Raw genomic sequence first — 23,541 nt, forward strand, 5'->3', positions numbered from 1 at the left:
AAGGGAATCATTGACAGTTGCATCAAGCAGGGACACAACAAACCAGCCAAAATCAGTCCCAACTTAAAGCTAATGAGATCTGAACTTTGGTTATAGTGGGACATGTTTTCCCTCTTGAGCAGCACATGCTTCAAGACAAGGGGTTCTTTTAAAATTTTACATTATTAGCATATTGCCTCATGCGGGTAGATATGCACATATGTATTTTATGGTTTTCATTATATGGTTTTGGGTCCCCCAAAAACAAAGCAAATTGCATTTTTCTAGTTGTTCTCCAAAGTTACAACTCATAACAAAGATTAAAATTGTCAGATAGTTTTAAACTTGTTCAAAAACATTATTTGGGGATGTTAAATGCTTAATCAAAATGTCAGAGAATTGGAATTTTCCATCCAGGACTTTATCCCATGGCAGTGGCATAAAAGCAAGGCAACCACCTTTGATGATGGTTGCTATTTCACAATATCATGCAATGTCCATTGCCAGGCAACCACCACCATGTTATTGATGGGCAAATCCAGACAACACCCCCTGATTATGCCATGGTCCCCAAACTTACCTGATGTGATGAGGTGACAGCATGCTGGTGATATTCCTCACTGTAAAAAGAAGGATTTATTTTATTTTAACCCTACATTTTGTATAATTTTAAAATGTCATTTAAAAATTAAAAGGGAGGAAGTTGCACATCCAGACGTTGTGCAATGCCAGCAGCAGGGCAATGATTCCAGATCATGGCAATGCCACAAGAAAATGGCTTCATGCAGTTAAATCCACAGTCCATAAATATGGCAAGACAGAAAAATAGAGGGGTGAAACTCTTACAATTATCTTTGCTTAACCTTCTCTTTGGTAGTAATTTTCCTTATGGCCTAACAATGTAATATCCTTTTAACATGGGTTGTTTAATTATATTTAAATTTAAACATCATGCCTCTCTTTCAGAAGAGTACAACTGCTGTGTAAATGGAAAAGAGAATAGTCTAGTCTAAAGCTAAAAGCAATGTCATCCAAAAATGCCCTTTTAGAGAAGATTTCCTTGAAATAGTATCTCCTCTCATCACTAATTTTTGTAACGTGCATACTTTTGTGACACAATTTTCCATTTCTTTGAAATATCCTGAAGCGTGTACTTTTAGTTTTGTGCTTTCCATGTTTCTTTTTTTGCTTTCAAAATAAGCCTTCCATAATTAAGCCCTTCTCATTTAGATTCCCCACTGCTGCTTATATCGAGAACTGACAACGATGTAAAATGACTGCTTTTTTAAAAAAAATCACAGTACTTCCACAGTAGGCATTAATTTATGTAAGTGTCATAGTTTTGCTAGAATGGTTGGTATTCAACAGATCTGTAGTTAGTGTATGGAAAACACTGTTAAAATCATCCTAAGTAAAAACAGGTAAAATAACGAGAGGGTCACAGCCTTAGAATCATAGTGTATTATGCGAGGGTTTAGCTATATGATAAAATATATCAGTTTCAGTCAGATATATTGTGCCTGCATAAGTTATGAAGCATCTGGCCTTAATTTGGTACTAGTTTAACTGCCTTTGATCTAAAACCTATTGTTCCCCTCAGCAAGAACAGAGCCACTGAATCAGTTAGGTTTACCTACATATAGACTCACCATTCAACAATTGATTCAATCACCCTACTCTATGGAGCCAGCATGGTGTAGCATTTTGAGTATTAGATAATGTCTTGGAGGCTCAGAGTAGAAATCCCTGCTAGGCTGTGAAGATCAACTGGACAAGTCACATTCTCCAAGCCTGAGATAGATGTAAGGTCATTTGACCTTATCCAGAGAGATGGTGTCAGAGCTCAGCTTTTAATCCACCAAGGACCATAGTCCCAGAGGCAATTTCATAGCTTTGGAGGTCACATTTTGGTGTCTCCTCCAATACATACATTACTTTTATATGTGTGCTAAGAAAAGGTTATGCAGGCAAACCTGCTATTTAAAATTACAGATGCAGAGCAAGAATGTCCCATGGCCAAAAGGAAGACTCTAGAATGCCCCAAGCAAGTTTGTCTCTTCATTTATTCTTCCTTCTGTGCTTTCCTTTAACTTTGAAAGTACAATACATGTCCCCTACAAATTAATACCCTACAGTGCAAACAGTTCCCTTAGCAACTATGTGGTTGGCACCATTTATTGAGTAGGAAGATGGACCCAGATAGGAGTGTAGTATTTACTGTGGGTACACATAATCTCCATCTTCCGGAAATACTCTTCTACACATCATTTTTATTCTTCTTCTTGGGCCTGATGAAAATAAGTCAAAATTTAACAAAGAACCTACAGTTAATTTCATTAGTGACTGAACTAGACTGGACACGTACGAGTTTTCATTTAATTTTGAGAGCAGAAGAAAGTTCTTTCCCAAATAATATTCATAAAGAAGTAACTGTCTTTACCTCTAAAATTCTTTGACCGAAAAACAAGTGACCCAAGAACAGGTAATTCCTCCGCACCAAAGTCTCTACCAAGAAAAACTGAATTTGGCATTTGTCGTTATGATCAATCATATGCATATAAATATAAATTTCATGTCTTATGTTAAAGCAGCAATGAAGGGTATGTTTTATGAGAAGCTGGATTTTTCTTTATGAGTCCTGAAGGGTCTGGAGAGGAAGTAGTAAGAACGTCAGTAAAAAGATTTTGGCAGAATCTAGTAGAGGTCAAGGGGGTCACGGCGGCCCAGTGGGTTAAACCTCTGAGCAGCAGAACTTGATGACTGGAAGGTGGGCAGTTGGAATCCGTGGAGCAGGGTGAGCTCCCATAGTTAGCCCCAACTTCTGCCAACCTAGCAGTTCGAAAACATGCAAATGTGAGTAGGTCAATAGGTACCATTCCAGCAGGGAGGTAACGGTGTTCCATGCAGTCATGCTGACTACATGACTTTGGAGGTGTCTACAGACAATGCCGGCTCTTCGACTTAAAAATGGAGATGAGCGCCAACCCCCAGAGTCAGACCCGACTAAACTTAATGTTAAGGAGAAACCTTTACCTTTACCAGTAGAGGTCATGAGGAGGCATGAGGAGGAACAAATAGCCATAAAGCATTTGGAAGCTATGCTCCCTGAATGCAAACACTTTCCCCCTTTTAGACACTAGCCTGTTCTTGAATCAATGTCTTACATACAGACTAGAAACGTTTTTATTTTCTTTTTTAAAATCATGAGCTTAGATTCTTACAAACCAAATTCCTGTGCTAATTACCAGACTCTAGAGGAATGGATTCACAGAAGATGAAAAACACCAGTGACTGGAACATTAGGTGAATGTAAGGCATAGAAAGAATGGGAGAGAGGAAGAGCGTGAGACAGAGAAAGATGGGAAATCAGGGTGAAAATGTAAAGCATTTTGCTTTTAACACATAGATGAGGCTAACCCTACAACAGGATGTGTTAGGCATTATTCAGGGTTAAGGAATGCACTGCAAAGTGGACCAGCTCAAATGTGTCTTTCATGTACTCCCAAGGAAAAGCACTTTTGGATCACTGATAGCAAGCAATTTCTTTTCACTGGCATGAAAAGACAATTTGGGTTGTCATCCATAAGCATTCCGAAGATTAAACCATTTTTGGAAGGATAACCACAGTAACAAACTGTGAATGGTATTTTATATGTGTAGATATGTAATCCATTATTTTGAAGTGAGGTACTATGAAATATGTAGCATAAAAACGGTACTGCTGTTAAATGGGTCGATAAAACTGAGCAGCTGTGTGAAGGGGCAAGCTAACTTTGAATGCAAGGAAAGGAAACGTCCCCCTGGAAGGGGGTGGGGAGAATCATAATCCTGTTGAAAGAACTATTAGGGGTTTTGTCGATTTGTTGAAATTGACAGCCATTTTTCTGTACATGTACAGACCTGACCTGATTAAAGTCCACACTGTTGTGGGAGGGAGAACATGGTTTGATCTGCAGAACTAGCAACAATCGACACATTCACAGTGGCCACAATTATCAGTGGGATTAAATTTGCTTAAATCCAAATAGTCTGTCTAAACTGAATTTATGCATGAAATACAAAGGCCTTCTGATCTCTGTAGTCCCTATTGCATTATCTCCACCTATGCCAAAATATTGTTTTTTTCTGAGTATCTGCCCATGTGCAATCAAATTAGTGTGAAGAAAAATAAATCTATATGCTATTCCTTTCTTTTAATCTTTTAGAAACTTGTTTGCAAGGATATCATTCTAGAAGGAGACAACAGATCCTTAGAATTACAGTAGAGTCTCACTTATCCAACATAAACAGGCCAGCAGCATGTTGGATAAGCGAATATGTTGGATAATAAGGAGGGATTAAGGAAAAGCCTATTAAACATCAAGTTAGATTATGATTTTACAAATGAAGCACCAAAACATCATGTTAGACAACAAATTTGACAGAAAAAGTAGTTCAATATGCAGTAATGCTATGTAGTAATTACTGTATTTACGAATTTAGCACCAAAATATCACGATATATTGAAAACATTGACTACAAAAATGTGTTGGATAATCCAGAACGTTGGATAAGTGAATGTTGGATAAGTGAGACTCTACTGTACATTCATCTCACTCTGTAATGGCTACCCATCCTTGCTTCTCTTTAAACTCACTGACATTAGTTTCAAATTCATTACAGTTAAGAGAACACAGTTATTTGAAATTCAATGTAGATAATTATTTTTGGAATATAGATTTTAAAAGAGACTTTTAAAAAACCCATCCATCCCTGCCCCTTGATTAATACCCAATATTCTATTAGTGAATAAAAACTCAATATGGAAATCACTTTCATGTTTAAATCAAACTTTAGTTAATGATCCCGAATTTTGCTTCTCAAGCCACTTTCTTAACTTGATCCATAAACCAGCTGAGACTTTAATTGATTTAGGCCCAATGAAGCTAGTGTGTCTGAGTTTTTAGCATCACTGAAATACTATTATTCCAAATACTGTTTTGGACTCCTGATTGTGGGAAAACTCACAGTTTTTTGTTTTTTGTTTTTTGTTTTATTATTATGTTCTTGGCATTAAATGTTGCCAACTATGTAAGCCGCTCTGAGTCCCCCCGGGTGAGAAGGGTGGGGTATAAATTCTGGAAATAAATAAATAAATAAATAAATAAATAAATAAATAAAATTATTGGCAGTCTTCTAAGTATTGCTACTCTCTGAGACAGTGGGCAAGTGGAAGGAGAGATTTGTGAAATGTCTGCTTTATTATCAGCATGGATGATGTATGAGAATTTTTTTCACTAACACAGAGAAAATATAGCAAGGCCAGGGGAATATTTTCTCCTCTGGTACCTGCTTCAGGCAACAACAGCCCCAGGTATGGTCAAAAAGTGGAGGACAGAAAACAAAACTGGATGGGATAGAACATCCATTTCTGATTTTTATTTTGGGAAGAGGTTACTTCAGGTGGAAAGTTGTGAAAAGATAAGGTGATGAACATCATCTGGGAGCAGAATAATAACAAATAAGTTATTATTGCTGACTTTATTTTGGCATGGAGGCATTGGAGAGCAATGAGATTGATTCTATGGGTGTGCACATCACTAAAAATCATTCTTTCCCCAAATCTGGTGTAACTAAAGACATTACACTGCAGTAGTCTCTTATCAACTCTCTCCCAGGGTAATATTTGTGGCCAACCCAAAACCAGCCATGCCTCACCCTAGGCAAAACCATTTTCTACTACAGCATTTTTCCTGTGATATGCCCCTGATCAAGGTTGAGATGTTTTCTTGCATTCTTGACACCACTGTTTCAAATGCATATAGGAAAATTCCTTTTTCTTGTGAACTACCATCCCAGAGTGGGTGGTCCCTCCATGTATTATCATGGGCTCTGCATCCCCATTTCATAGGACACCATGCATTCAGAGTTAGCTGCCTTTTTGAAACAAAATTAAAAAAAAACTCCTACTGTATGTTAATTTGAAATTGTGAATAGTATTTTTATAGCTTGTTAAAGACATGGCTAGTTGCATATGTAAATAAGGATAATGTAGCGTTTATTTTCCTTTGTGGGCATCATTCTTTGGAACATAATTGTCTTAAATTTGATTTGTATATAGGTAATTGGCTTGTGATTCATACTCTTTCCTTCTCCCTCCCACTTCTCACTCCCCCCCCCCCCCGCTCCATTTGTTTCCCTCCTTGCAGGTTTGATTGAAAAGTCTCATTTTGACATTCTGTGTGATTCTGTGTTAGCACTATTGTGGTGTGTTCAACCTCCTGCACTTGCTTACACAGTAGGATATTACCAGTCGTGTGTGATGTAATGTTACTTTATCCTTTAGTCCTTTTTTCCATCTTTCAGCTATGAAGGATTATGCACTGTTAAATTGACATAATTGACTTTTGTTAATATTACTAGCTATATATATATATTTTAGTATGATTTCCTTTCCATATTGTTTCTTTGGAATACTGGGGAGAGACCAGTGCCTCTTTCTTTCTTTCCCTTTTTATTTTTTGTGATTAGGACTGTTTTTCCCCATTTTCCCAACCAAGAACCTTGCCAAGGTTGCTTGGGATCCAGATTTACCTGTTTGTTCAGACAAATGTAGATTGCAACCTGCTTTAGCATCATCCGACACCAATCATCCCAGCTGAACAATTTGAAAAATGTTCTGCTTTTTTGTTACATGAATCTGTCAGAAATATATTTTTAATTTAATATAAATAAATGAAATTCAATAAAATACAAAACAATTGCTCCCTTGTGTGTGGTTTTGGTATGTATCACCAACCCTGGCTGGCTTCATGAAGAAAACCAAGCTCTGCATAGGTTGGTGTTGACTGATCGTCAACATGGTAAAAATTGAAGGCAATAACTATGCAGAAACAAAGCACCAGGTCAAATATAAGACAGGACTCCTGTATCTTAATAAATGACAAAGTATAAAACCCTACCAGTCACAACTATGCAACACCTTATTGCTAACCTCCCAACTCTAACTGTACTCCCATCAACATGGTCATTTACTGACCATTGAAGCATAGGACAGGTTGGGGCAGCGGAATAATATCCACCTATGTATCTATAACTGGACATACAGCCATGAAATATCTTTTTTGACCCCTTAGAGATTTAGTGAGTGCTGTGATACTGGAATCCTGTCTTGTGTTCAAAGTTTGCAACCCAAACACCTTAGCCAAAAAGAAATGAGAAATTCTGAGTACTACAAGATCATGGAGTTCCTATCTCTCATCCACTGAGCAATTTCACTTATTTTGTGTAACCAGTTAAATTTTGAGAGGGCCCCCTCCCAGATTTTGGCTATTTTCTTGCTTTTTAGATACAGTAGAGTCTTATCCAACATAAACGGGCCGACAGAATGTTGTATAAGTGAATATACATGTCTCGGTTCTATGTGTATATGGGCATTGAATGTTTGCCCTATATGTATATAATGTGATCCGCCCTGAGTCCCCTTCGGGGTGAGAAGGGCGGAATATAAATACTGTAATAAATAATGAGGGATTAAGGAAAAGCCTATTAAATATCAAATTAGGTTATGATTTTACAAATTAAGCACCCAAACATCATGTTATACAACAAATTTGACAGAAAAAGTAGTTGAATATGCAGTAATGCTATGTAGTAATTATTGTGTTTACAAATTTAGCACCAAAATATCACGATGTATTGAAAACATTGACTACAAAAATGCGTTGGATAATCCAGAACGTTGGATAAGCAAATGTTGGATAAGTGAGACTCTACTGTATACTTTTCTTTCACAATGAACATGAGCAGTTCTCACAATATTTCAGTCCCAGAGGAAGGCAAAGGCAACCCTTCTCCCAAAGAAATTTTGCCAAAAAAATCCCCATGGTGAGTTCCTTCTAGAGTAGCCTATGTCAGAAATAACTTGAAGGCACAATAGCCACAACAATATATTAAGTAACATAAAAAGTAATGAACATCATAACAAAAACCACAACAATAACATTAATGGGTTACTGGGAGGGGGGGGGGCTTCAAAGGGAGTCTCTAAATCATTGGTTAAGATCTTGTTCGTGTGACTGGCATATGTGTCCTTCCAGCCTACAGTACAACAGAAGTAAAAAATCAACCCAAATGTTGTTTTTTGTTCTCTTCTTCCACTGCCCACTGCACATGATCCTTTTGACAGTATCAATACCAAAAAAGATTTTGTCTTATAATAAGTAACTTTCCAGCCAAGCTTTACCAGGAAAGGTGGCATTTAGACCAAAAGCATCTGTTTAATCTACCCATCAGCCCCGCTGGAGTTATTGTATTACAATGTAGCACAACTGATTGTGGAGAGCATGGGGGTGGCTGTGCAATCTGGGGTAAGTAGTCTAAGTGCCTTCAAACAACAAGGAAGCCACTTTTGAAGCTACCAAGATTGTGTTAAACACTCACATTATGGTTTGTGCCATGTCTGGATAGGACACCACATGTACACAACCTCTGAGGAAGTGCAGCAGTATTTATGCCAGCGTACAGTCAAATCAGCCAAACGACTACACAGTAGGTTGCTGTGAGTTTTCTGGGCTGTATGGCCATGTTTCAGAAGCATTCTCTCCTGACATTTCACCCACATCTATGCCAGGCAGCCCAGTGATTCCAGCCATGAAAGCCTTCGACAGCACAACTACACAATGATTAGCTCATATCTTTGAAAGTAGCATGCTGAAACAGCACAGAGTTACAAAAAACAGATTTACGACCTCATCACATGAAGTCTGGACTCCACCCTAGGACATTGACAAGACGGAGCCTGCTGGAGGCCATCACATAACACGGGGCTCCATCCTGGCTCTATCTTGGAAGCATCCTAGTATGGAGCCCAGATAACATGGAAGGATTACCATGTTCTCATTCAGTAAGCCAGGAAAAGCGTGGGTGGAACAAGCTGGGCAGTGATGCTTCCCTGCATGGGATGGGGAAGGGGCAATGTGGGGTGCAGGGTGACAGTTTCCCCTGCTGTTCACCAAATTTGCCCAGCTGGCCTATGGATGCCCCCACTTTTCCCCGGCTTGAGGACCTCAATGTGATGAGGTCCTTAGGACTTTATCCCACTAGTCTGTTGATTTTCAGCACTTGTGTTGCTGAAGCAAATAGAAACATACTGGAAGCATACTGTTTTGGAAACAATCATTCTCACATGTGACTGCTATCAATTATTGAGCTCCTGTTCTCCCAGTTATACTTTTCCTGTCTTGCCTCTTATCTTTACACATGGCTCCCATCTTTCCATACACTCTACAATACAGGTCTATTTGAATGCTCCTTGTTCTATCTGAGTGGACAATTTCTGCTGGAAATTGGGGAGGAGAGAGGTGCAGAGTGATCAGCACAAAGGGAAAGGGTGTTTGATTGAGGTGAGGATGTTTCCTCTATAGAGAAATGAAAACAGAATCAATCTTGGTAAGCCTCCCTCTCTCTTCATACACAAAGACAGCCTCAACCTGTTCAGGAATAGCAAGGAGGAAAGACCAGAAAGCAGAAGGATCATACCAACTCACTCAAATAGCAATATTAGATGCTACTGATGAGGTTTCCCCCATCAATGGAAAGGTGCACTGCAACAATGATTTAAATGCAAAGCAGCAATGTGAAAGAGATGACACCAGGTCATAAGTACCAATTAAAGATGCTATTATCTTGCTGTAATTGTAGTTTTCCAGCCTCTTGTCCTTAGTGTTCTGCCAATTAAGATAAAGTTATGTGTTTGTCAGATTAGGTAAAGATTTAATTTAGTTCAGAACCTACCAACCTAAAACCATGGCTACGCAATTTTGCTTCCTAGCACCCTCTACTATATCTTTAGGTCTGTGTGATATTCTATCACAACTCTTTATTTATCATATAATACCAATAGGTAAAGGTAAAAGTTTGTCCTTGAAATTAAGTCTAAGTCTAATCCAGAGTCAGACTCTGGGGGGGGGGGTGCTCATCTCTATTTCTAAGACAAAGAGCCGACATTGTCTGTAGACACTTCCTAGGTCATGTGGCTGGCATGACTGCATGGAGCACCGTTATCTTTGTGCAGAGTCGGTACCTATAGATCTACTTGCATTTGCATGTGTTCAAACTGGTAGTTTGGCAGGAGCTGGGACTAATTATGGGAGCTCACCCCATCCAACGGATTTGAACCACCAACCTGCCAGTCAGCAAGTTCTGCAGCTTTGCTATTTAACCTGCTGCACCTCCATGACCCCATATACATATACATATAAAATATTATTAAAAGAGGGATCATGAAATTAACGATGGCATCCACAAAAAAAGCTGAGAACTGGGTGGCAGGAAGATATTGTGATAACCCTGGCCTTGGTCACTGAGCTAGAAAAAACATATGAAGCCATGCGTCATCCTACAGACCTAAGTAAAGGATAATAAATAAAAAAATAAAAAATAAAAATACATTGAAACAATATTTGATTTCATGCTTGGTAAAGGGTTTGTCTCTGTGAGCAAATTAACTCCTGTAAATTACTTCTCATGCAGACAGGATTAGCTTTCCAGGAGACCCACCACTTAACTACAAGCACTACAGAAATCAACTGGCAATTCATGACTTGCTCAGGGAGTTGCTTCTTTGTATTGCCCTTTCATGAAAAAGTATTTGCCACAAGTATATCTTTCTCTTCTGTGTATTTGCTATTCACCAACAAAATAGTAAATCCTGGTGTGAATGACAACATTGCAAAGAAACAATTGATAAAGTCTGGTTTTCTAAAACAAATTTCTCCCCAAGGTCTAATACTATCAACTGCTAACAAAATGTCCCCACATAACAAAGTCCTCCAAGACACATTATGTTGAAATAACTGGCTAGAATATGTTAATCTCATTGTGAGAAAGAAGAGGAGCAAAATACTTTCCATTTCAATAGTGGGCAACCATGGCAGATTCTGGAGAGCATGAAACTGTTGTGATCCTGCAGGATTATACAAATTATCAAAAATACCAGAATTAGGACTCTTTTTATTTGGGGGTGGGGGGTGGGGGGGTTACAGAGGGATCTGGATCTTATTTAAAAATGAACTGTTGCTCTTGGGTGCTTTCAGGAGATGTAATTCATTCTTTTTATGACTAGAAAAAGGGCAGTCTGGAGGGATAAAGTCCACAAAAACTGCTTCATGAGCCGCACATTGCTTGGTCCAGGCCTGATGTTTACAAGCAGCTACAAACCAGTTTCTTTCACCTCTCTCATTCTTAGTGTTTGTTTATGATTAGAAAGCCATCTCATGTATTGACAAAAGCCCCAAGTAAGCATTCACCTGCACCCATGTAGGACTACATTTGGGACTATCGTGTGAGTGTGGCCCCGATGCCTTGGCCCCAAGATTCCTGCATATCTCTGACTGCCTTTTGGAACAACACAACCTGTAAAGATCTGACAAGGGCCTGATATGTTAATGTATTTGGCTATATGTTTCTGTGCAGTTTCCAGGATCAGAAATACTAATAGGGTGCCTCCATCCACCATTACACGTCTCCCTGCTTTTTGCATTCCTGCTTCCATAAAATCTTCTAAAATCTCAATGTATTACATTTTACAGTTCTTGTACACCCCTGCATGCATATCAATAGTTCCAGTTCTTCTGCCATCCAGCTTTTTAAAAAACAAGTCATATTTTTTGGATTGGGTTTTGTTTCCCTTTTTCCATTTGCTCATAACAGAAAAATGCAATGTAAGAACATAGTCAAATCATGTGGGATGACATCCTATCAGTAAGTTATATAGTCCAAGTCCTACTGAAGTCTCCATAATTCACCCTTTTGTTTGTTTTGGAGACTGGATTCCTTTGCCTCACTCATGAAACAAACAAACTACCCTTAAACCAGTGGTTCTCAACCTGTGGGTCCCCAGGTTTTTTGGCCTACAACTCCCAGAAATCCCAGCCAGTTTACCAGCTGTTAGGATTTCTGTGAGCTGAAGTCCAAAACATCTGGGGACCCACAGGTTGAGAACCACTGCTGTAAATCCACCTTTGTCTATTTTTGACCTTGCCATATACCTTGAATCATCTGGCCATGTCTCTGCATCAGGTATATCATCATTTTCTAGTGATCCTGGAAGACCTTTGGAGATCTGGAAAGATTTGTTTCTCATAATACATATCCAAATGCTTCTCAAACAGAATGGAAAAACTGGGCTTGCCAGGAGAGAAAGCAATAGATGCAATGTAGTTGCATCTATGGAATGTTTAGTCTCTATGATGGAAGATTTCAACCACAACCTCAAATCCAACCAAAACTAGTCTTCAGTGAACAATGAATTGAACTCAGACTGAATCTCCTTTTTCTTGTTTCTACATGTGTATGTTTTCACGCTTGGATTTATGTAGAGTATTTCCATAAATGTTGCATCTGCTTGATGTTTTCCTGGGGATTAGGTGTCTTTTTATTCAAACAACAAGCGACACTTCAAGCGTTCTGTTTACTTTTTCCTGCGTGCTTCTGTGCTGTTTGTTCCAGATTGTTGCCTCATTGCAAAGCATTCCATGGCTATACTCCTGATTATGCCGCTTCTGATAGTTCGTTCTGTTTGTAATTTCCAGTTGCCATCTGGCTCTGCTATACACCACAATTAACCATAGGAAATATGAGGTCTGTTAAGAAAATGAGAATTTAGCGAACTTTTCTCTGGGAGGCTGCTAGGTGATTGTCTTTCTGATGTTCATTCATGGGAAAGCACACAAAATAGTGAAGAGAGAGAGAAAGAGATTCCATCCTTGAAAAATAATGCCAAAGAAGACATGATTTTTCACAAATGGCCCATTTCTATGTATATTTGCACATCTAAGGACACAAATTAAATCCCTCCTTCATTTAGTCTCTATTTTCCCAAAGAACTATTTTCCCAAACAAATCAGACCACCACCCACAACAATGTCACCCAAAGCATTACGCTGGCCATCCACATCATCAGAGCCGGCCCTAGGTATTTTTCAAGTGTAGGCGAACAGAATTTAGGCGCTTCCCCCCCCAAACCAATCACTGAAAAATAAAAGCGTTGGATAAGCAAAAATGTTGGATAATAAGGAGGGATTAAGGAAAAGCCTATTAAACATCAAATTACATTAAGATTTTACAAATTAAGCACTAAAACATCATGTTTTACAATAAATCAACAGAAAAAGCAGTTCAATACCTTGCGGAGGCAGGCCGCAGGAGACAGGAGTTGCCTCGATGGCGCCCCCCACAAGATGGCGCCACAGGCAACTGCCTAGTTGGCCTGGTGGTTGAACCGCCTCTGCACATCATGCCCCAAATAAATTAATGGTGCCCCTAAATCCACTCATTTCTTATGGACACTCCTGTTTTTTGTTCCGTTTTGGCCCAGCAAAGTATTGGAGGGACAAAAATTAGTGCATATTGTTACACAACTGTTATTTCACCTACAACGGTAATAGTAAGACAGTGGTAAAATACAAGAGGGTGCTCTTCCTAACACTGGCTGAACAAGTTTTTGGTGGACTGCCCTAGTTGAAAAAATGTCAATAAACGCTCAAGTGGCTAAAAGAGAAATAATGGAATACAATCCTGCAGCAATATGGAATTCATTTAAATCTCAAGTTTTATAATTAACAATGGCTGAAAGCCTCATTAACAAATAGAACCTTTTGGCATGATACTTAAGAACCCCACGAAAGAACATTTAACATCAATTTATATTCCAGTTTCAGATTTAACAATAGATCAAGATCAAGGCCCATCATTAACACGTAAGAACTTTGGGCATGATACTTACAAAGGCAAAACAAAAGAACATATAATATAAGAACCATTGTGAAGTAGGTTATTAGAATGAGACAATAGTTATGTAATTCATGATTAATGTAAATTTTAAAAATGAAAGAAAAAGAAAATATAGATGAGAGTTTAAAAGAGGCACTGGCAAAGATGGAAAGAAAAATTTAAAATAAATGGTAAGCCAAAACACAAAGGGAAAGATAAAATGAAAAGTGAGAATAGAAGGAAAAGAAAGTAAAATTAAGAAAATGGGGAAAGAAAAGTGAATAGTAGAAATGGAGAACAACGAAAGAAAATATACAAATGATTTTTAAAGAGGGAGAAGACTTTTGAGAGGTGTAGTTAGGGATGTGAATTAATTTCTTAAGGGGGTCATTTTTTTCTTTCCTTCTGTAAGCCTTAAAAATGCCCCAGTAGTCAAAGGAATCTCCATGATGCTTACTTCCAAAAATATTCATGTCAAACTACAATATTGAGTTGTGATAAATATGATGTGTGGTTTGAATGAAATTGTAATGAAAGATGTATGGATGGGACTTATACAGCCTAAAAATGCCATCCTTAAGAAAACTACAAAAGAATTCATGAACAGTTATTAAAAATTGCTGAACTGCTGACATGACCACAGACATATGATTAACTCTTGGTGGAAAACAACATGTTTACATTGCCAGAGACAATTACTTTTTTAAGTTAAGGAAGTGTTTACAATGATTCCTTACATTAAGAAGGAAACTCAATTTTCACTTAAAGAAGAAAAGCTAACATCTGGAGTCAGAAAGTTTTAGCTGGAAAAACACTTGTCGTTCATTTACAACGTACATAATAACATCAGCAGAAATATTGCTATATAAGAGACACTTTACTATTCCAAAAATTGTGGCAGACTGAAGGAGTCTGATCCACCTGCCATCTTCTCCAAGGGACAGAGAGAGATTTTGTGTACCCAATGTAACTATATAGTCTGTGTGTCTACTTTTTTTCTCTGTATTGCTCCATGGTATACTGTGTCTCACATGAACAAAATAATAGAACCTCTTAAATATTTTTTTAAAAGTATTTATGACACAGTCCTCCCAATTCTCCCCATCCCCATACGAAAATGTATTTCAAGTAGGAGGGAAGGTGAAAAACATTGGTGAAAAGACTTGTTAATTCCTTTGCCAAAGCCACAGAACTTCCTCAGAGAGCAAAGGCTGAAGTTCAAGGCAGTTAGTAAAAGAATGAGAACAACAATCTAGTTGCACTGAATGTCCAGGGGAAAAGAGATGCAGCATTACATTGTGATACTGTGCAATTTAGTGCATAAGGGAGCATCCAACCAGTTAAAGCTGCAGTGTGAAAAAAGAAGTCAAACTTCACAAGATGAGATTAAAAGAATGTGTCCGATGGCAACAACAATAACTCAGCTTTATCTATTAAATGAAGTGGACAACAAATAACACCACACGTACAAATATAAAACATATATAAAAGGATTTACAACAAGGACATATTAAAATGTATCAAAATACCTTAAAACCACAATTTTAAATAAACTGGAAAAGCCTGTCAGAAGACAATGGTACATCTCACAATGACACCTGAGAAAATGTGTAAGGGAACTTGTTTGTTCTATTATTTGTTAGAATTATCAGGATAAAGGGGCCACCTTTTCCCCATATGAGGTGGATCTCTGATAAAGCAAAAATGTTTTGAGTTGAAATACATTGTAAGAATGAAAAATGAATATAAAGTTGCAGATGAAACCAGAAGTATATTTGCTGGAACTATCATATAAGCCACATAAAAAGAACATGGATGATTTCTAAATTATATGATGATGGTGGCAAGAGTTCTGTGTTCAGAAAAGGAGACTACATCAACAGATGATAGGTTGTTGAAGATGTATGATTTATTATTACAAGCATAATATAACATTTCATGCCATCCACGTCATTCTGCAATCTCCAAATGTAGTGCTGTTTGTGCCACTGATGTTGGTTCTCTTCTCATGACATGGCCGTATCACCGTAGTCTTGCTTCCTGCATTTTCTTGCTGATTGCTTTTATTCCAAGAGGAAAGGATTTTTTTAACCATGTCAGCATGTCCTGTTTACCCCAGAAAGTCCCAGATCAGTTATGTCAGCAGCTCAGCAGTTTTTCAGAGAGATTGGTTTTGATTTTAATGATGTTTTAATATTTTACTGTTTTTGGTAGCTTGATTGGCTAATGTTATATGTTTATAGTTATTATATGTTTATTGTGTTTAAAATGTGTTTTTATTTAGCTGATTTTGTTTTTATTGGGTTTGGTCCCATTTGTAAGCCATCCAAAGTCCCTTCAGGAAGATGATGGTGGGATACAAAAATTATTATTATTATTTATTGTGTGACACAGCAAACAAGATAGATATGCTGGATTTCGTATCACAAAATCACAAGTCGAACACTTCCCAAGTGTCTAGGACTGTGTGATGTATTTTTGGATGATGCGTGCAGATCCCAGTAGGGTGGCCTTTTGCAGTTGGCAGATCGTAATTTTGTCAATGTCTAAAATTGTTTCCAAATGCCAGCTGAGATCTTGTGGCACAGCACCCAATGTGCCGATCACCACCGGGACCACCTGTACTGGTTTCTGCCAGAGTCTTTGAAGTTCAATCTTGAGGTCCTGATAGCGGCTGAATTTTTCTTGTTGTTTTTCGTCAATGCGACTGTCACCTGGTATTTATTATTATTATTATTATTATTATTATTATTATTATTATTATTTCTTCATCAGCACTTTCATGCCACAATTAATTCTTCCCCTCTTTTGTTTCTCCATAATGCAGTTTTCCAGGTTTCAAATTTCTCAGGATGGTGTTTTCAGCCTTGGCAGACCTTAATAGGCCCTTAGCCAGACCTCAATCGTACAGTTTCATTAATCCATCCACTCATGACACTGAGAGACCAAAATGTACCAGTAGGAAAACTTTATCAGTCAATACTCAGACAAAGATCACCCACTAAGGTGACCAAAGTGGTATCAATTCTATATACTGTCCTGAAGCCATTTTGAAATGGGTCTAGGAAGAATTATGCATCATCCATGACTTTCTGGAATTAAAAGGCACAGGAATTGATCCCTCATAGATCCAGGGGTCATACTGTGTTAAGTCTTGTTGGATTAATGTCAGGTTCTCTACTACCTGCACTCCAGTTGCCATCCTAACAATTTCATCTCCCTAAAGTTCAGTGTTAACCTGGTAGCCTGATTAGTGATGAGTTGGAGAGGCCATTTGGAAATAAGTATGGCAATAGCCATAATCAGGTTTTTATTTCATCTATTGTCCGGGGCTTAAATGGAATTGTCTTTAGATGGTTATAAAACCCTCTAAAGCTGTCTAGAATCCTAAAGGATTCACTAGCTATTGAGTACAGCCCACTTTAGTGTAGAAATACTTGGTGTTTATATCAAGCGGGGTGCAGTGTAACCAATAAGACAGGAACTTGTGGTAGACAGAAGATAAATATTTATTATACTCCTATAAGGTTTAAAGTTTTTTTTAAAAAAAAATCTTACATTTGTTGTTTTAAGAAATTTATCTGGGATAGAAAAGGAGATAGACAAAAGAAGATAACCCAAATTTCTGTATAAGAACCTTTAAAACTGGCTATCATACAAGTGAATAAACCACAAATATTATCAATCCTCCCTTTCCAGACAAAGGGTCATAATAGACTACCTAACTTTTAAAAGAAGGAGAAAGTGACCTCTGCAGACAGAAAGGAAAAAAGGCTCAAGTATATAGATAAAAATGAAACAAATAGGTGACACAAAAGGGCAGATGTTCTCCTAAACTCCCTCTATAACTAATTATTATTTTAATATAAGCATTGATGCTTCTTTGTTTCCAATGCTTGATAGACTTATTACCCTTGCAAGAACATATAGTAACTGTGAAACTAATTCTGATCAGAAAATTATCCATCCACAATAACTCAGAAGAATTCATTGCTCCCATCCACAGATGCTCCAATCACAAGGGTGTGGCCTGATGAATGTGTGTAAGCCCTGAAACTTGTTGGGATAGGTCCATGTTGGTCATGGATGCTATTAACTCCCAAACTGCACTTCACAGACTGGTTTTAAATGGGATGTTGGAGCAATGAGAGATATGGACAGTACTGCCAGCATCTTGAGATGCTGAGTTTTTTTATAACACCAATGATATATAAATATTATATCATATGAAGAATGGGGATTATAAACTACAAAGGCTGAAAATTAGATTTTAAGTATTTTATTTGAATGAGTTTCAAACCTGCAGCTGAAATCACAGTGCAGTTAAATGCTCAATGTACAATTTTGAGCCTGATGCTTTATATTAATTCATCCATTCCCTGTATATTGTGCCATCAAAAAGCTGATCAAAGACAAGATGAAGCTAGGATTATATACTGCATTATACATTTCTATTTTCAAAAATTGCATGGCAAACAATTTATAATAGGTACAAAGAACGTCAATGGCAAAATCTGTCAGTTTTGGTTTTTTTCTGCCATTTGAAATTCTTAAAAAGGCAACTTCTTGCCATTCAAATGTTGCAAATTCTTCAAAACACAAACTGAAACCACATTTTTATTTGCACTGACCAGATCCAATAGGTACAGGTGATTCCAGAGAGGTGAGAATCATATTTCACTTTCTGCCATATAGATTTTAAAGATGACTTAAGGCAACTTGAAAACCATCTGAGGATTCCTTGCTTAAGAAAACCCTGTGGCATTCATGGGGTCACCATAAGTCAGCAGGTAACTTAAAGGCACACACACAAAGTGAGAATACATAGCAAAATGCACTTTCCCTTGAAACACAGCATTTAAAAGAGTTTAGCATGAAACATCCCAAGGTTGAGCTGATCAATTTCTAAGTTTGCAGGTCTCCCACATTAAAAAAATGTGAACTGGAATTCTGTTCAGTAATTATTTTTTTTGTAATTATCACAACTTGCAACATCACAGTTACACTAATTTCCACTTATTGTTGTTGCACCAGAATGAAATGCCATCACTTTTGATGGAGTCTGCTTGTAGGGAGGTGTAGCTTCAGGATTGCAGACTAAAGATATTTTCCAGAAAACTGGAATACATTTCCTTTCTTCTCCTTTCAATTATGTCAGAGCAATCAACTCTGAGAGCATTCTTAGAAGCCACTGACATCTATAAATATATGTATTTATTATGCTTTATAATGGCAATGTTCTTCCAAACCCTGCCTACAAAGTTCAGGGATAGAATTCTAAGTATGAAAATGCTAATCCCCTAACTTTGGCCAATTAAATCTCTTAAAATACCAATTTCCAGCTCCACTGGTTATGGTTGTGTCTAGGGAAACATAAATTGTTCATTTTGTGCTAAGTAGGACACAGTAGGGCCATTGTTTTATGCCATTCTGAATAGCACAATAAGAAAAGAGTGAAATAGAAAACCAAGGCATGTTCAGAAGTTATTAACAGCTAAATCCCTTAATATGATTCAAACTGTTTCCTGTACACGGTCAAAATTTTAAAAGCTAAAGCTGAAAGTAAAACCGATATGAAAAACCAAAGTAACTATACATCCAGTATTCCTTGAACAGTCTTTGTTATCATATTACAACCAATTATATAGGATAATGCTGTCTCTGGTCTTACACCACAATAGTTTGGGACTACAGAGAATAATGATCTGTCCTTTTTAATTATATTCCTTCCATTATTGTTATGGAAATTTCATGCATTAGGCTAAATTCAGTTGGTTACCATTAAAATAGATTCAAGAAAATCAACAGGACTTGTATGAGTGGTGATGAATTAGCCCCATTCATTTCAACAGGTTCAGGAAGATGGGGTTACGAGGCTTGCAGAACTATAACCACAAGACCATGAATTGGTGCATTGGCACAATTATGAGATCGAAGAGAGGAGTGATGTTGAAAGTGCTCAATTGGGCACATATGTTACCATTGATAGTGAAACTGTAGTGGAATAGTGGATTTGTGCAAGAAAGTCCTCAGACTAATTTTGAATTTAGTTCATTGTGGGATAGATGACAACAGCAAACATGTGAATACACAAGTTTTATGATTCTTCTTCTGCTTTTCTGATATATTTAAACCATAATTGTCATATTCTTTTCATGAGGTGGTTCCTACTTTTTCCTAATTTACTTTTATGACGTCCCTTTACCAGAACAATGAAGGGTAGAACTGAGCACATTAACTTGTCTTGTTTACACCACAACTCAAATATCCATGTTTCCCACTTGAATGCCTCATATGACCTTGGCAAAAGGGAAAAGTGGAGGTAAGCAGAATGCAGTTGAAGGAAACAAAAAAAGATGACACTTGTTTATTAAAAGAGCAAACCACAATATGGATGAAACCAAATTCCACGTAAATCAAATTATTTGTGGAAATTTCCTACTAAGTTATCAGCTTCTTATTTCATTGTACTTTTCAGTTTTTGTATGTTTTCCCCCAATGTATGAGAAAAATAGTGTATGCACACATACAAACACACATGTATATAGCCTCCACTGCAAAGCACGTACACTCTCAAAATCATGCATGCTTACATTTTCCTTCACATTTTGTATTGGAAAGTCTCTTGAACTTTCATGGTAAAAACCCAGTAAGAAGAGCTACTTGCATAAATAAATATTTATGGGAGCATCAATAGAAATGTATCTGTCTGAGAAAGCTCCACCGACCTTAGTGATACAATGCAATACAATGCTAAGATCTCAAGAGCCATGTGTGGCAGCAAAGAAATTCATTTCACAGTTATGCATCATAGGAAAACTAGAAAGATGAAGCAAAAGCAAATGTAATGACAGCGGCATGCCTAATAGAATAGAAAATGAATCCAAGGAAAAAGTGAAATGAGCAAAACAATACTTATTAACTGGAATGGGAAATACCTGGCCGCTGACCCCCAAAATTGTGAATTTACTGAGGATCTTTTTTCAGGACATACTTAAAAAAACAATCAACCTCTCAGAGATTGTTAGGGTTTGTCTACACTGGCTTTTTACTCCAGGGCCAGTCTGGAACATTATACTGTAAACTAGCCCGATAATCTATAATAGCAACCGTATACAGGTGGTCAAACACTGTGTTATGCTGCATTATTGTCCACAGAGACTAACTGGGCTAGGTCCACATCATCTCCACTAGCCCATCCCACTTTCAGAGCCATTGCAATAACTTTCTTACCAGCCTAGGACTTCCATGAAAAGCCTGCTTGATATGCCATCACTTCTGCTGAGGTTAAAAATGGATACCCTCCTTATTCATTGATCTGCCGTTGAGATGCTCACATCTAGCCATTTCATGGCTGAGAAGCATTCAAGCAGAATTCCTCTCTTTCAGCAGCCAGTCACTAAAACAAACAGGCAAATTCCTGATGCTCTAGAAAATGAAGACATTTTCCTGTGGCTGGTTGCTGAAATGTAGAGTGTTCCAAAAAGATGGACCTAATTTGAAATTACTCTGTCTCTGCAACCACATTTGACAAGGAATGAAACTCTTATCACTTGAAATGATGGGATATGGAGTTTCAAATGATTGCTGCTTGATGTCTCTTCCAGTGCACAAAAAACCCCTAACTTCAATCATTCTCAAGACAGCAACCCCACAACATAAGGCATTTTGTGTTCTGTTTTTGCATATGACTGAGGTTAGGGGCTGCTTGTGCACTGGCAGAGGCATCTAGTGGTAATCAAAGTACATGCCCCATCCTTTCAAGAGACAAGAGTTTAGTTCATGGGTGGTTTGTGGCTGCAAAGATATAGCAATTTCAAGGTGTAGTTATGATTAATGGAGCTTTATGCTCCATCAATGGAGATGAGGCTCTAACTACCTCATCAGACAGACAGTGGCAGAAGGAGGCGGTGGTCCGCTTCGCTGTGAGACGTGGGGAATCTGGTGCCCCATGCCTCGTATCGCATCGCCAGCCTCGCCCGGAGAGCAATCACATGGGGGAAGCATAGAGTGTGCATGGAGTGCATGGCTCCTCTCATAGATTGGGCAACATGGAAAGCCTCCCGTGTTGCCAGGGCAGTGGCGGTATGATGGTTCCACCCCTCTGCAACCACGGAGCTGGCACAAAGTCGTTTGATGGGATCCAGCCAGCTCTGTAGGTAACCAGGGCTAGATTGGCATTTGCTGATGCATCTAGTCGCTTATGATGAGGTCGTTAGACCTGCTCGTGTATGACACTCAGTTCCTTTTGAGCTGTATTTAAAGCTGGTTGATATGGCTCCTTGGTGCTAGCAGTGAGATTGTCTCCCACCCCACTCCCATTTTGTTAAATTGAGTTTAATCTAGGTTAAACATGGACTATTTCATTCCAATGTTTCAAGTGTGTTGTTTTGCTTTTCCTGATTGTAAGAATCCTTTGTAAAATATAACCCATTTTGACAAGAGGTAATTTTTTTGGATCTGCTTGGAGTAGGCTGTCATGGGAAAGTGGCATACAAATAAACCAAGGTCTAAAGTCAGTTTCAGCCAGAACTGACCCATTAAAGAAGTGTTGATTTTTCAAATTCCACTGACTCATTGGCTCTGCTGTAATTGGAAGTAATTATTACATTTAAGTCCACTATGATCTGTTTTAGCTTTTTCAGCTATCTGCCCTTGATAGATAATTGCATTTTGCATTCAAGTTTACTGTTTGGAGGGAATGACTTGTGTTTTACAAATCTGTTACCGGGAGTTGCTGAAGTTCACATTCTTCAAGGTTCAGCATCCATGAGTTCCGCAAGACATTCCACATAATAATGTATGTATGTTCTGACATGTACAGTAGAGTCTCACTTATCCAAGCCTCGCTTATCCAAGGTTCTGGATTATCCAAGCCATTTTTGTAGTCAATGTTTTCAATATATCGTGATAATTTGGTGTTAAATTCGTAAATACAGTAATTACAACATAACATTACTGCATATTGAACTACTTTTTCTGTCAAATTTGTTGTATAACATGATGTTTTGGTGCTTAACTTGTAAAATCATAACCTAATTTGATGTTTAATAAGCTTTTCCTTAATCCCTCCTTATTATCCAAGATATTCGCTTATCCAAGCTTCTGCCGGCCCGTTTAGCTTGGATAAGTGAGACTCTACTGTATTTAATCAAAAGAGCATTACCATCATAGTTTTGAAAGACCAGGCTATTATGGAATAAGTAAATACAATATATAGAGAAGTATAAATAAGGCTCAATTGACCCTATTTATTTGATAAGACTGCAATGCAAGTAGGGAACTCCAGATGCATGCATGACTTTCAGCTCAGGAATAATGCATCAAGAGAAAATTTATACATCTCTTTGATGATGAGAGATATAAAGTTCCAGAGTTTCACACATCTCCTTACAGATGAAAGATGTGTTATAACAACACAAAAGCTCAGAAGAATAGATAACAGCCCTGCATTTGCTTCTTGCAGTCTGCAAAGTTATCGAAACATAATATGGAGCTCTTTGTTTGTATAACATTTAATGCCATTCTGTAGAAAAAAAGCCCTGACTTTTAAAAAGCCTCTCCTGAGCAACTACAAACTCCCACTCACATAGGATGGTTGAGAGGCAGAGGAAGATGAAGCAGGAAAGATGCAGAGCTTGGCACCAGAGGAAAAGAGATGGATAAACTAAGAAATAAATATTACTCAGTTTCAAGGTCCAACCATGATTTAATTAAAAGTATAAGTCATCCATGCCACTGCAGAACTAATTAGTAATGATCGCTAGCCAATGAACATTGATTCATTATGTTTAAAACTATGCCACAGTA

The 23,541-nt window shown here is 37.8% G+C and overlaps 1 long non-coding RNA gene across 1 annotated transcript in view; it reads right to left on the minus strand.

The window, feature by feature from the left end:
- Positions 1 to 23,541, minus strand: part of LOC134295710 (uncharacterized) — a 57,273-nt gene that overhangs the window by 4,994 nt on the left and 28,738 nt on the right. The window contains exon 2 of the long non-coding RNA XR_010002341.1: positions 560 to 599. This is a non-coding gene — a long non-coding RNA (uncharacterized LOC134295710). The remainder of the gene's footprint in view (positions 1 to 559; positions 600 to 23,541) is intronic.

Source organism: Anolis carolinensis, chromosome 1 (assembly GCF_035594765.1).
Source record: "Anolis carolinensis isolate JA03-04 chromosome 1, rAnoCar3.1.pri, whole genome shotgun sequence".
In the NCBI taxonomy this organism is placed as follows: Eukaryota; Metazoa; Chordata; class Lepidosauria; order Squamata; family Dactyloidae; genus Anolis; species Anolis carolinensis.